At 35.6% G+C, this 15,752-nt stretch overlaps 1 protein-coding gene across 3 annotated transcripts in view; it reads right to left on the bottom strand.

Moving 5' to 3' along the window:
• KCNJ3 (potassium inwardly rectifying channel subfamily J member 3) overlaps window positions 1–15,752 on the bottom strand; it is a 166,611-nt gene that overhangs the window by 138,162 nt on the left and 12,697 nt on the right. The window lies entirely within an intron of this gene.

The following is a 15,752-nucleotide window of genomic DNA, read 5'->3' as shown; positions in this document are numbered from 1 at the left end:
CTGAATAGCTAAAGCAGTCTCGAGGGAAAAACGCAGAGCTGGAGGAATCAGGCTCCCTGACTTCAGACTATACTACAAAGCTACAATAATCAAGACAATATGGTACTGGCACAAGAACAGAAATATAGATCAATGGAACAAGATAGAAAGCCCAGAGATAAACCCACTCACCTATGGTCAGCTAATCTATGACAAAGGATGCAAGGATATACAATGGAGAAAAGACAGTCTCTTCAATAAGTGGTGCTGGGAAAACTGGACAGCTACATGTGAAAGAATGAAATTAGAACACTCCCTAACACCATACACAAAAATAAACTCAAAATGGATTAGAGACCTAAGTGTAAGACCGAACACTATAAAACTCTAGAGGAAAACACAGGAAGAACATTCTTTGACACAAATCACAGCAAGGTATTTTTTGATCTACCTCCTAGAGTAATGGAAATAAAAACAAAAATAAACAAATGGGACCTAATGAAACTTCAAAGCTTTTTCACAGCAAAGGAAACCATCAACAAGATGAAAAGACAACCCTCAGAATGGGGGGAAATATTTGCAAACTAATCAGTGGACAAAGGATTAATCTCCAAAATATATAAACAGCTCATGCAGCTCAATATTAAAAAAACAAACAACCCAATCAAAAAATGGGCAGAAGAGCTAAATAGACATTTCTCCAAGGAAGACATACAGATGGCCAAGAAGCACATGAAAAGCTGCTCAACATCACTAATTATTAGAGAAATGTAAATCAAAACTACAAAATGAGGTATCACCTCACACCAGTTAGAATGGGCATCATCAGAAAATCTACAAACAACAAATGCTGGAGAGGGTGTGGAGAAAAGGGAACCCCCTTGCACTGTTAGTGGGAATGTAAATTGATACAGCCACTATGGAGAACAGTATGGAGGTTCCTTAAAAAGCTAAAACTAGAATTACCATATGCCCCAGCAATCCCACTACTGGGCATATATCCAGAAAAAAACATAATTCAAAAAGACACATGTACCCCAATGTTCATTGCAGCACTATTTACAATAGCCAGGTCATGGTAGCAACCTAAATGCCCATTGACAGATGAATGGATAAAGAAGATGTGGTACATATATACAATGGAATATTACTCAGCCATAAAAAGGAACGAAATTGGGTCATTTTTTGAGACATGGATGGATCTAGAGACTGTCATACAGAGTGAAGTAAGTCAGAAAGAGAAAAACAAATATCGTATATTAACGCATATACGTGGAACCTAGAAAAATGGTACAGACGAACTGGTTTGGAGGGCCGACGTTGAGACACAGATGTAGAGAACAAACGTATGGACACCAAGGGGGGAAAGCGGCGGGGGGTGGGGGTGGGGGTGTAATGAATTGAGCGATTGAGATTGACATGTATACACTGATGTGTATAAAATGGATGACTAATAAGAACCTGCTGTATAAAAAAATAAATAAAATAAAATTCAAGAAAGAAAAACAGTAGAAATCTTAAAGATTTCATTTTTAAAAAAATCAAAAGGCTCTAGTTGATATTATCAGTGAAGTTTTATTTTTTGAAGGAGATTTTTTGAATGTCTAAGAAAATTATTTTTGAAATATGAACCATTAAGTTGCAGGAGAATCTCCCAAGGGAAACACTAAAAGTCCAGATGAGTCATAAAAACTCTTTCAGAGTTAAGTAATACTTCTTTACATCTCAGCTCTGCATTAAAGGTAGATATATAGGATAAAAATAAAATGTAACATTTTACTTTATAAATAATGTAAAGTGAAACATTACATTTATAACAGTAGAATAGAATTTACTTTCACCCATTACATCAGACTTTATTTGCCCAGCCAGTTAAGATCATTTTCCAATTTGAAACTACACAATATTGAGGCATGGCAAAGTTACCACGTAAAGGCAATAACCCACTCCTAGGGCACATGACTGCTGGTACAATTCCAAGAAATGAAAGGTGTCAGGGAAGGCATTTTTCAACAGGTTATTTTCTACTCTCACTTTTGCTTGCAGAGTAAAAACCACTGCATGAGCAGGAAATGTATAACAACTTGAAGTTCAATGTGGCAACACAGTGAAAGAAAATCCTTGACCCCAAGGAAAAATGGACTTATCTATACCTTTTTTCCCTTAGATCAATTTAAAATGTATTTTACTCAAAAAATAGGGCAGAATTTATCTATATTTAGCACTCACTGAACTAAGTTATCCTTATAATAGCAAAGATCAAAATATAATAATAATAATAATATCAGCTTTTGGTTCATCTTAAGTGTTCTCATCAGAAAGCACATTTATACAAACACACACATCAACATTTTGTAAGTTCAGATACTCATAGTATCTTCTTAGTTAGATATTGTCACTAATAGACTAATCTCCATAACTATAAAAATTGTCATTTTTATCTTCACACAAAGCATTCATCTAATTTTAACATATATCAAATTTCTGAGATTTTATTTTTCTTCACAGAGTCATAATTTTATTTCTTAAAGAATTCTGAAAGACAGTTGGGGTGTTATTCAAAAGTGCTCTCTAGAACTTAATTTTAAATTATAGAGTACAAATATATAACTGAATGAATTCAATATCTTCACAGATTTCTTCTAAAAAAGGTTTTTAAATTCCAATTCTAATTTGACACTTTATTATTTATACCACACTGTAGTGGATCTTTAAAAGATCATGTTGAAGACAAACTCATTCTATGTATCTAAATTTTTTTAAAGAATAAATTTTTGCAACAAATTTTGATTGAAAATAATAATTTAGGACCATTTATTTTAACTAAAGTATTGAGCATATCTCATCTGCTTTACAAACTTTGCATATCATATTGATGTAAAGCATTTTTCAAAAGCTAAAGAAATCCAAACCATAACCATTTTACTTATCTTTCCTCTCCCAGGAGGTACAAAATGAACATAGAAAACAATGAAATGAGAAAGACAATGTTATATACACTACTGTTATTTATTTTACACACTATTATCCAGAGACCTTAGGTACAAATCTGATCATAGCACTCTCCTGCTCTAAAACCTGTTATACCTTCTTTTTTGCCCAATAAATTGAAGCTCTGGCCCTCAGGCCTATCCACGACCTCCCAATACATTTTTAGCCTTACCTTTTGGGCTTATTCCACTTCATACATCTCACTCTTTAGTCCAAATCTGAATTTAGAAACTCTTCTGCTATATAGTCCCTGCATTCTGCACCCCCAGGTCTGCAGCTGCTTCATCTTGTGTCTTCTCCTTCACCTTCAGGCATCAAATTTCATCAAGGGCAACGTGAAATTTTACATACTTCAAGTTTTCAACAAATCTTTTCCAATATCCTAGCCAAAAATGGATGCTTCTTCAAACTTCCCCTAGCAACAGATTATCACTTTTCATCTGAATTACTGCTCTAACACCCTAATTGATCAACCCATCTCTAGTTTTTCCTGTTTAATACTTTTTATAAGGTCAGCCAGAGTGATTTTTTTTCCTTAAAATGCAGTTATGATCATGTCATCCTTCTGCTTAAAAGCCATCTGTGGCTCCTCATTACTCGTAGCAATTAAGTGCAAAAACATAAATGACTAAAAGTGCTACATTTTCCAGCCTTTATTCTTCCACTACTATCTCCTGAAACTCCTTTATTTCTCCATTACCCTACATATATTCTATCTCTAACCATGTGAATATCATTCAGTACCTTAAACAAAGCCAAGTTTTCTGTTTCTGTTACACTTGAGGTCTCTTCCAACTTTGTTCACTCTTCCAATAATACTCTTTCCACCCCTCTTGGCCTAGCTAACTCCCTTATCCTTTCTAAGCATAGGTTGTGGCCTTTACACATCTCCCACTAACATGGTATATTTCCCAGTTTACATTACTCTCACTGCCTGGGTAAGTGTTATCTCTCACTGGATCATGAGTTTTGCTGGCTGGGGCCCTCAGACTTTCTTATTCATCACTGTGTACCCAGTGCCTGGAACTTTGCTTGAAATACAGAGGTTGCTTAATACATAGTTATCGAAAAATATGATGATCTCAATAACTACCAGTTGTATTGTATTTACCCAAGAAAAGGACTTTGCAATGATGTTCAAGACCAGTCCTATTTATAAGGCATATATCTCTTGACTGGCCTTCCCCTCTACTCAGCTAGGCAACTAGCTGATCTGATCTAAAATTTAAACTCTAGTAATAGGGAGAAAATCCTTGACATGTCTCAAAAAATTATAATCTCCATCATTATAAATTATTTTGAAGAATGTAAGCAAGAATTGCATTTAGATAAGTGAATCATTGTTGGTGATGAGAAGAATGCCACAGTAAGAGTCAAAGTGCAAAAATATATTCCAGACTCTTCCACCAACTGGTTCTGAAAAGATGGGCAAGTTGTTTTACCTCACTGAATCAGAGTTTCCATTTCCAAATTAACTAGATTATTACTAAGGCGCACTTTATCTTTATAAAACTATCATTCCAATTCTATTATTCAATTAGGTAACAGCTAAGTTTTAAAAATCATAAATGTGCCTTTTTTTTCTTCCTCTCAACTTTCTCTGGTTCCGATAATATTATGGCTTCTAGTGTAAAGAAAAGGAAGAAATATGTTTCTTTGAAGCTGAAAATAGCATATTAGATTTAACCAAACATATCCAAGCCAGGGAAGACATCATATTGGGCAAATATGATTAAATGATCAGTTCAAATAAGGTACAATATTTTAACTGATATCTGTAGTACTGGTCTAGTAGAACCTGGAGTATAGGAGGGCACTCTGTAAAGGTTAGGTCCCTTCTTTAGTAAGGTTTTAGACACATTTAAAAGATAAGCAAAATTCAGCTTGTTAGACTGAATTTAAACAATAGTAAATAACTGAATAAAAAACAATAGACCATCAGTGTATTGCATAAGAGAGACATTGAAAGTTCAAGACCAAAGTCTGTCCTCGATTTTAGCAAATTGGCCTTAAAAACTTAAGACTCCGAAACATTTTGATAAGGGATTATGGTGAGTCGCTACCATTTTGTAATTTACAGGCTATAAAATGTGAAAACCTTAACTAAATGAAGAGAATAATCCAAATAAGCTTAACAAACCTTTGCATTTAATGTACACAAATTAAAATGGAGGGTAATGAAGCATATTTGAAAAAAGCCACTGGGAGAAATGTAGTGCAAAGCAAAACCAGAAAGAAACAGATAACACATGTTAAAACATTTTTGGAACCGATAATGCTAATCTGAATAAATACACACATACAAAGAGGCTACATCATTTTCTCTCTGTATTCTCTAAGTAGTGCTGCCAAATACGGAAGGATTGGAGCCATTTCTGGGGAACTGCTGAATCAGGAGCATGAGTCAGAAAGTAAACCCTTAGCACCGAAAAAGTACTAAAAAAAAAAAGTGCTGGGAGCTTATACACAGACATACACTCAGTTCCTAAGGTCGAAACATTCTATAATCATCAAAGCACCCTGCGCTCTTCACTTCCCAAAGTTATCCCCTCATATTATGTATATTTGGAAGAAAGTTTTCCTCTCATGGACTCAGATTTTACCTGTATCTAAATGTTGAGATATGCGACAGAGTTGGTACTACATGTGCCTAAATAGGGCTTTGAAAACTAACGTCAGGACATTTTCCAACTTAAATGACAAGAAATCTAAAATAAAAATAAAATTAAACAAAATAAAATTAAAGGCCTAAATTAAATTAAAAATTATTTACAGGTGTACGAAAAGTTTGCTTGACAGTAATTTAGGAAGACTAAGATGCTCTTTCATCAAAAGCCTTTAAGATCTAATCATCCCTCTGAAATAGTCTAGACAAAACTCTTCTTTGAACTAGGCAGCAGGAATAATCATAACTAGAGCTACTTTCAGGCTCATGAGTATACATTTGGCACAAGACATTCAGCAAATACACCCCACCTATAACCAGCACAATGTAGGTTACAAAGGTAAGTCATCCTTGGACAACAAAGAATTAATCGTCTTCCTTCCTCCCCTGCCCCATGCTGAGAGCTTCTCAATGTTGTAATGGCACTTTGTTACCATCATTAATAAATATTAAAATGCCACAGTTTATAAAATAACTTCATATATTTTTATTTTATTCAACATTCATTTTCAACTGCAACAATAACAACGGCAGCCATGACTTCCCACTTGAATTGCGGTTCCGAGCTCTCCTCTATGAGCTGAATGGGTCACTGATTTTAGCTCTTTTTCAAATAGCGCCTAGAACAAAGTAGTAACTAATCAAAGTGAAGCAATGCAAAGTGGGTCTAGAATCCTTATTTGTCAAGGTAAACTCACTCTATCTGTATCTCAAATCTTACTCACTCATTATCCATTTCCTATTAAAAGCATATTTCTCTTTAATCTCTGCAATCTCCACAATATTTACCCCAGAAAACAAAGCCCTCAAATAGTTTAGCTTTAATGACTAATAGCCAGCATTAGTCTTAGTGTAAAATTATGAAAAAAATTGTCCTTTTGAACTTTGCAGTAAGCATAATGATAATCCCTCTATGAAACGGTAAATACTTGCATGCAGTGTTCTGGTCAAATCCATGTGTAGTGATTTCAATGATCAGAATTCTCTCCAGCAGTGAGTGGCACTAACATCCTTGTTTGGTATTTATATTACATCTTCACACAATGTTCCACAATAGCTATCACATCTTGTTCTTCCTTATGATGATGAATAGCAATGCATTTTAATTCATACTCCTGATTTTCACCGTTTTCCACCCACATTAATTTGCATTTGGCTACATTGATCAGCACAGTCTGAATCGACACAAAGCTTCATCTCTTTAACAGTTAAATCAGTGAATTTGGGGTAAAGCAGATTGCTCTCCATAACGTGGGTGGGCTTCATCCACTCATTTGAAGCCTCAATAGAACGAAAAGAGTGTCCTTGCTGAACAACAGATAATTCTCCAGAAGAATGCTTTCGGACTTTATCTGCACTATCAGCTCTCCTGTGTATCAAGCCTGCTGGCCCACACTACAGATTTTGGACTCACCAGCCTCCATAATTGTATAAGCCAATTATTTATAATAAATATATACACATTCTAAAAAAAAAAAAAGCTTCATCTCTGAAGACTTCAGAAATTTAAAGAGCTATGTTCTCTTTCATTTTTACCACATGCCAATATGCTAAATTAGTCCAAAATATTTTAGCTGAGTAGTTAATTCAATAAATATTAGTGGCTTTACTAGCTGAAATTGAGTAGTTCTCAAACTTTAATGTTCTTAATAAGAATCACCTGGGTGCCTATCACAAATGCAAATTTCCTGGTTCACAAACATCAGATATTTGAATACTGTAAGTCTAGGCAAAGGCTCCAAAGTCAGCATTTTCATAAGCTTCCCATGGGATTCCAATGCAGGTAGTACCAGGACTTTACCTTGAAAATCTCTGAAAATTACTTAGTTAATGTCTAAACTATGAAGTTCCTTGTCACTGGACTACGCCACATCTTAACCAAAACTGCTTTCCCCAGTTACAATCCCCCTTGCTTACATTTAACAATTAGCTTGATTATCTACAAGGTTTGCTGACTTCTTTTATCATATCTGCCATAGGCAAGATTGTGACAAATATAGTGTCAACCCTCCCCAACTCACCTCATCCCCAGTAATTTACCCATACCACCCTCCAGTACAACAAATGAGAAACTTCATTCTAAAATGCTAAGGATTGTATTAATTAAATATTCTATACAAGATAGCAGTGAAAATAATAGAGAAAATAACATGTGAAAATATTCTTTTTATGTATTTTTGAGGCTTCAATATTGAATGTGGAATGTGGAAAACAGTAGAGTAACTCCAATCATAAGTTTGAAAAGACTTAATCCATTACCAATGAAGCAAACTTCTCCAATACATTGAAGCAGACATCTAAGAAGGCTTAACTAACATTCCTGACTGATAAATTGGGTGACTAACCAACATTTCTGACTGCTAAGTTGGTTGACTAACCGTCCCAGTTTGCTCAGAGTTCCTGGTTAAACAATGAAAGCCTCATGCCCCAGAAAACCTTTCAGTTTCAGGCCAATGGAGAGAGTTGGTCATCCTACTTCATGCCTCAATATTTAGGCATTAATTTTTTAAAGTCCCTGGAAAAACGTCTATAACAGCCTATCAAAAGAAAACGATAAACTAGGATTTTATTTAGGAATTGTTCATAAAAAATTGCCTTATATTAAAAAAGACTCTATGGTTCTCAAAAATTTGAGTTTTATTTTGACTCAAATTATTGAAAAGATATCTCTAAAAGAGAAAACCACCACAATTAAGAAATAATAAATATTAAAATATATATATAATCATAGATGTTACTTGGAGGAGGGTAGTTTGAGATTTCCAATATATAGCGATCCACAGGTCATGGACTTTTACTTGATAAGGTAAGTCTTCTGAAACACCAGCAATTACTTTAAAAGGTAATAGCAATCTGGGCAGGAATAGGGAAACCAGAGAGGTAAACAAGACATACCTGATTTAGGTCCTGACTACAACAGATACAAGGAGCTCACAGACTAATGATTCAGAACCTGCAATAAGGAAGGATGAAGAAAATTTCCAATGGTCAGGAGAGAGCTAGCTCATTTGCAGTAACACTAGGGGTTTGCCGATCACTATCTTCCGCTGGATCATTAAAGTATAACGACTAATTACAACTCATAAAGCTAAATATTGTAGGATCATTCATAGAGGAAAATTGTAGGCACATCTCAATTATTCACAAGCTGAGCTTCTGCTCTGTGATTTACTCATTAGGAAATTTCCAACTGTTTTTTCACTAGTCAGGAGAAGAGTCAGCGGCTTGTTCGTGCTGTTTTATTTATTTTTCTCAATTTATCTTTTTGTTTCTCTGGGTGTCTCAGCCTCTTCTAAGTAGCCTGCGGAATTTCAATGGGAAGGATCCTGGAGCACTTTTTCCCATTCTTGTTTAATTATAAGTAACTGTTTTGGAACCAGAGGCCTTTTTCATTACTTTCAACAGTCACATAGTTGCCTGAGTCAGACAATTTCATGCAGGACCCAATTATCTCTGGTCTGGCCTACTGTAACAGCTAACACCTGGTCTGTCTCTGGTCTCAGCCCCACTCAATCCGTCCTCCACCTGCAGCCAGAGGGATCTTTGAATCTTACAAATACGATCATGGCATTCTCCTGCTTCAAGTCCTTCAAGGGCTTTATCGCTTGTAGGATTAGGTTCAAACCATGCCTCATGGATAGGCTCATCTCCAGCCAATTCCCCTCCGCCTGTCCTCTACTCAGACCATACCAAATGATTTGACTCCTCTAACAAAGTGAATTCTCATTTGCTGTCCCTTGGGCCAGAACACCCAGCTCTCCTTACCCTCTGTATGACCTCCTTCACCTTCCTGTCTCACCTCATGCTGTGTCCTCTGCCGGGGGGGCGGGGGGCTTTTTCAGACTCCTTAAGAACAAATCCATCCGGGACCACTACTCTAGGCCTATACTGTAGTGTGACATAACATCTGTTTGAGCACATATTGCTAACACTCAGTTTAGCTCAACTTCTTTCTCCCTTTGGACTGTGGGCTTCCTCCTTAATCATCTTTGTACTATCTTACACCTACTATAATACGGATAATCAACAAGCATTTGTTGATCAATTTCCTATAAGAAAACAATTTATGACTCAGAAAGCAAGCTTATAAAAAGAGAGCAACTCTATTAAAATCAGTTTAAAATAACAACAAACAGATCAGAAGTGTTTACTGATATCTACTACTTTCTGCAACCTATGATATACATTAAAAAAAAATACAGCCTCAAAACAGTCCTCAGTCAATCTTGGCAGTTTACAGTTTATCTGGAGATGTAATAAAGCACATAAGAAATGAATGTGAAAAAATTATACATGTATATATAAAGAAATTATTTTAATAATAGTAGACAGACTACTAGGGACAGGGTTTTTCAAAGTAATGTGCTAATTTTACAAGCAATTTATGCAAGTAATAAATTGGAAGCAAAATGAGCAATAGTGACTGAGAATTCATGAAATAAAATTCATAGCCAATAGATACCATAATTTCAACCTTGCTAGTAATCAAAAAGAATAAAATAATGTCAAATAGACAAAAATGAAACCAATTATAATATCCATTGTTGGCAAGGGTATGAGGAAATAGGCACCTTCATAGCCAGTTGTAAATTGGTACCAACTTTCTGTATAGCAACCCTGAAATAGATATTAAAAACCAACAGATGTATACGTCCCTTTACCTAGGAATTCCATCTTTAAGAATTTATATAAAATAGTAAAGTTGGTGGTAAATAAATTTAAACTATGGACTATAGAGCATCTCATTAAAAAGGAAATGCCTAAAAATTCCAGACAAGAGATAGGTAATAAAAATTAAGATAGATACATAATTGGCCTACAATAAAGCCATTAAGATGAATGGTGTAGAACTGTAATTTGACATGAAAGAGGTTAAAAACATATTATACAATAAAGCAAGTTATAAAACAGTACATGTAGCATAATATAACAATATATCTGAATACAGACACCTGAAAGGTTCATGACCAATATATTAATGGTATAGTAGCTGAAAATAAGAGTAAGGTTTTTATTTTGCATATTTGTATTTTTAAAATTTTTTCTATAATGAGCATGTATTTAATAGCCCCTTCATAGTAAAAAACAGTATTTTAAATAAGTGATTAAAGGAAAGCACATGGACTAAAGTGCCCAGGGAAGACTGAACAAATATGGCAGTTCTTATGCCATGTAAGAGAAGACAGAAATGCTATCCTAGGTGGTGAAAATGGTATTATCGCAGACATGGGAATCAACAGTGAGCCCCAGTGTATGGACATTACAGTAAGCAGGGCAGCCTAACTGTCTCAGGAAGGAACACATGCATTTTGACTGGCAGTCATCAGGGATTTTTGAGCACAGGTATATCATGATAGTAGTGTTGTAAGCATATTCACCAGGCGAACATTCAGTAGTGCACAATCTGCATGTAAGCAGGTACTAAATCCATTCCCGAGACAACTACTGTGATCTAGAAGTACTATCATGTGAACTTTCAGAGGAAGAGTTGAATTACAGAGACACCACTAACAGAGAGCAGAAGCCAGGTACCTGCTCCCTTGGAGCATTTACAACTGCTGAACCTCTACTTGAAATCCCCTTCAAAGCAAAGGGATTCGTTTTACTCAGGATACTTTGCTTGGGCTTAAATGTCACCTTCTCATTGCAGCCTACCCTGACTTCCCTACACTCCCAAACCCTCTTGCCTTGCTTTACTTTTTTTCCATAGCACTTATTTTCTAACTCTAAATGAGGCACTTCCTCATTTTGCTGTCTGATTTCCATATATGATTATAAATACCCACAAGAAAAGGAATTGTGTCTTGTTAACTAATGTGTCCCCAGGGTCTAGAATACTGTTTAGCCTGTAATAGGTGCTCAACAGATATTGTGGAATGAACAACTTAATTGGATGTAAAAAAGAAAGAAAAGGGGAGGAGGTCTTCGACAAAAGAGCCATGATTAATAGGGACAAACTTTCCAGACGAGGATGTAATTTGAGGGTAAGATGATTACTTGGTATTTAGACAAGTTGACTCTGAATTAAAATAGTGACATCCGAGTGGACAAATGTCCTGGAAATTGATGGCATATATAAAGCCACAGCAGGTGAGAGATTTCATAGCTGGAGATAAAAGAAATAATGGACTTGTGCATACTTTGTGGGTTCATTTTTAAAAATCGAGTGTCTAGATTCAAGAGGGAAGAAGTCAAGGGCAGAGATCCAGGAAAAATTTATAAGAGGGAGCCATGCAGGGTATAAGGAACACCTGGAAAATAAAAATTAGAAGAAACAGAAAAAGAGGGAGAGGTAGAATGTGGTGTCTCTGAATCCCAGAAAGAACCTTGAGTATAAAGGAATAAATAACCGGATTACGTTTTTCATGAAGAAAGACCTGGACATGTTTGAGAACAAAGAGAGTCAAAGGGATTTTAGGTATTAGGTATAGTAAGTCTTGGCGCTTGAGTCACAGGTAATAAACATGACGATAAAGCAGGTGCTTTTGGAGAAGAATAAAGACATTTTCCTCACAGACACCAGGAAAGAAAAAGGGGAGACAACCATGAGAAAAGGATAAAGAGAGTAAAAAAAAATGTATACAAATTGAAGTGTCGCATTCTTTTCGATAACCTAGGTGGAGAGTAGTAGGCCTAGGAAGGGATAGGACAGCTGGGACTGGGGGCATGGAAGGAGAGAAAAGGTCTAAAATAGATCCCATGGGGAGAGAGCCTGGGAGTGCAGAAAAGACAATTAAGAAGACTGCCAAATAGCAGCAGAGAGCAGATTGAAGTTTGAAAGCATCGAGTTCTAATGAGCCAAATCTGCAATGCTGTTTGCCTCTAGCAGTGCTCTCCCCCCTGGGAGAATCAGCAAAGAGAGCAACAGTTAGAGGTAACCTATGTTTAGAAATTTGCTACGTGAGCCAAGAAGCAAAGGTTATTCATGAAGAGGCAAATGCTGTGTTCCTTGTTGGAAGTGAAAGTCCAACTCATTTGAAGCAAAGAAGGCAACAATCCCTGAACCTGATCACTGAGGAGTATTGCCAAGGAAGTGGGGAAAGTAATTATTGCGAGTCCTGAGCTGGAAGCTGAAACTTTCAAGGAAATGAGAAAGCTTCTAATTTTTCATCCCCCTCCTCACCACCACTATCACTCCCGCTGAGACTACAGGAAGGGAAGAAGCAAAAACTAAATGAGATCAGAAGATTCTCATCAGAGGACCGCAGCAAAGTGAGCAATTATGTGCCTGTCTTGGGGGCTGGGGACCGTGTGGGTAGTACTGTTAATACGAAAAAGTGGTAACAGTCTAAAGTTTTACGCGTTCCCTAGGCATTGGGGTCACTGGGTTTTAAATAAACTACATGCAATCCACTAGGGGAAAAAATGTGTGTTTTATTTTGTTATATATATAGAGTTTGAGATTACTAAATTATTACTCTAGCATGTAAATGCAGGCTTTGCTTTTGAATCGAATCCCAGCACTCGCTGTTGATGCGATGCAATCATCTGTAGTGCAGAGGTGCACCCACACCCCACCCCCGACCTCTCGAACTTCTCCTCACCCCACTCTCCACATTGTTCACTATGCTCCAACCACCACTGCCTTCTTTTAGTTCCTGGAATCAATCAGGCTGGTTCCCGACTCAGGACCCTTGTACCAGCTGTTTCTCAGCCTCTGCTGTGTTCTCCCTCCAGACAGGCCCAGGAGGTCCTTCTCGACAGGCAGGTCTCCGCTTAGGTGTCACCTTCTCAGAGAGACCTTTCCTAACCGTCAACCTAAGCCTGGGATGCACTCTTTGTTCCATAACCTTGCTTTGTTTTGGTTTTTATTCCTGACACATTATTATGTGATAATACCTTGCTTATTTATTTTTTTCTTTTGTTTCGCAGTTTTCCTCCTCCAGTTAGAATATAACTTTCATAAGGAAAGGGATTCTGCCTGTCTTGGTCACTACTATATTGCCAGTATTTCAAATATTTCCAGGCACACAGCGTACATTCAGTTACTTGTCTAGTGAATGAATGAATGATTTTAAAAAACTTGGTGTTTTAATGTTAAATATGATGATGGAAAGTTACATTGTTGAGTAAACATTTAGTCACAAGCCTGTATAACAAAAAACACTGGAGCTAAAATGGTATTATTGATGTCTCAAAACATCACAAAAGATCATATTTGTCTTATTCCAAGCAATAAATATTATGAGAAAGTATTGTGAATGGGAAGATAAAGGAGGAAACATCCTAAAAAATGAATCTAAATAAATCTCAGTATAACTTTAAATGATCCTATGGACATAAGAATGTTTATGTTATTTTTACCAGACTCAGGGAGGTCAGAAAATATAGACAGATTTTTCAGAGTTTGAAAAATGTGTGATTTAATCAGTTAGGGCATATACACAAACAAAATGTCAGATAAATTTTCCACAAAATAAATTCTAAAAATTATGAGTAATGTTTTTGCTGTTATTCTTGTTATATTAAATCTAGAAAACAGGCTTAGTTAAGAGGTTAAGAGGAAGCAAGTTTTAATCTTTTCTCCATAAAAGGCAATCTCTAAATAAGAAATTCAGTCTCCAGTCAAGTTTTCACATTTTCTGTGGAAAATAGTCTCTGCCAGTTCATAATTTAAAAAAAAAAGGGGGGGGGAGAGGGCAGAAAATGGTAAAATGAAATCTACAGTCCTAATGAATAATGTTACGAACTCCAAATGACTTTATGTAGAATATCATTTACTAACCACGATCCTCTGAAATCTGATGAAGACACATCAGTTAAGTCAAGAATACATAGGTGTATTTTAAAAACAACCTGATTCAATATTCCCTTAAGATGCCTATGTAGAAGTCAAAAATCAAAAAAATAAATAATGAATAAGGAAGCCTCAGACAAATCCAAATTGAGAGACATTCTACAAAATACCTGGCCTGTACTGTTCAAGTACATCAAGGTCAAGAACACAAAGTAAGGCTGAGGAACTATTTCATCATGAGACTGAGAAGACAAGTAAACAAATGAGGGCATAATCCTTAAATTGATGTTGAACCAGGAAAAAAGGGCTAAGATGGAAATTACTGAGAAGACAAGTAAACAAATGAGGGCATAATCCTTAAATTGACGTTGAACCAGGAAAAAAGCGCTGTGATAGAAACTACTAGGACAACTGATAAAATGTGAAGGTAGACTATGAGCTAAATAATAGCACTGTATCATTGTTTAATATCCTGATTTTTTCTTAATTGCACTGTGATTTTATAGAAAAATTTTCTCATTCTTAAGAAATACACACTAACCAGAGATAAGTAGGAAAAATGGTTGGATGGATGGATAGATAGATAGATAGATTGATAGATAGAACTAGTGAAAGATTTCTAAGACTGTCAAGTGAAACAGAAACTTCACTCGTGGCAGTGATTAGAATAATAATAAGCAATTAATAAACTATAAGCAGCTGTGTCAAAGATAGAACCATATGCTATAAAAATAAATCAATAAAAACATCTGCTGTTTAAGCTCTAACAATATATTATTACTTCAATAAACGAGACAAATAAAAACTAAAATTTAAATGTAAAGATTTCTTGAACTAGAAGCCTTTATAAATTGGCTTCATTATTTATCAATATATGATATTTTAGAAATATACTATGACATCAATTCAATTTTAAGTTAAAAAACTGGAGAATTTAAACCATGAAATTGTCCACAGAAATCAAATCCCAGATATAGATTGATGAATTAAGTCTTTACTCACTGTCTTCAAAATCCTTAAATTTTAAAGTGAAGCACTAATGATAATAAAATAATAGTAATACAACAGGTAGCTTCAAGGTGGTTATTATATCATTCTCCTTTTAGAGAGATGGGAAAAAAAGTTTACGGAGATTAAGTATCTTGCCCAAATTTCAAATCGGTGTTACGTAACAGATGGATAAGATTACAATGGCTTGCCTCCCCCTGCTCCTTGGACAAAGCTTTATATCAAGGTGGGAGATTCTTTCATTATGTAACGTCTCCCACCTTGATATAAGGCTTGAATGTATCTATGCTATTGCCGATGTTACTTTCAACGCTATAGTTTTTACATAATAACTAGCACTTTAAGATTATTAGAATGATATTGGTAGAAAAA

The sequence above is a fragment of the Balaenoptera acutorostrata genome, chromosome 8 (assembly GCF_949987535.1).
Source record: "Balaenoptera acutorostrata chromosome 8, mBalAcu1.1, whole genome shotgun sequence".
NCBI classification, from domain to species: domain Eukaryota; kingdom Metazoa; phylum Chordata; class Mammalia; order Artiodactyla; family Balaenopteridae; genus Balaenoptera; species Balaenoptera acutorostrata.
This window is presented reverse-complemented; position numbering and strand designations above follow the sequence as displayed.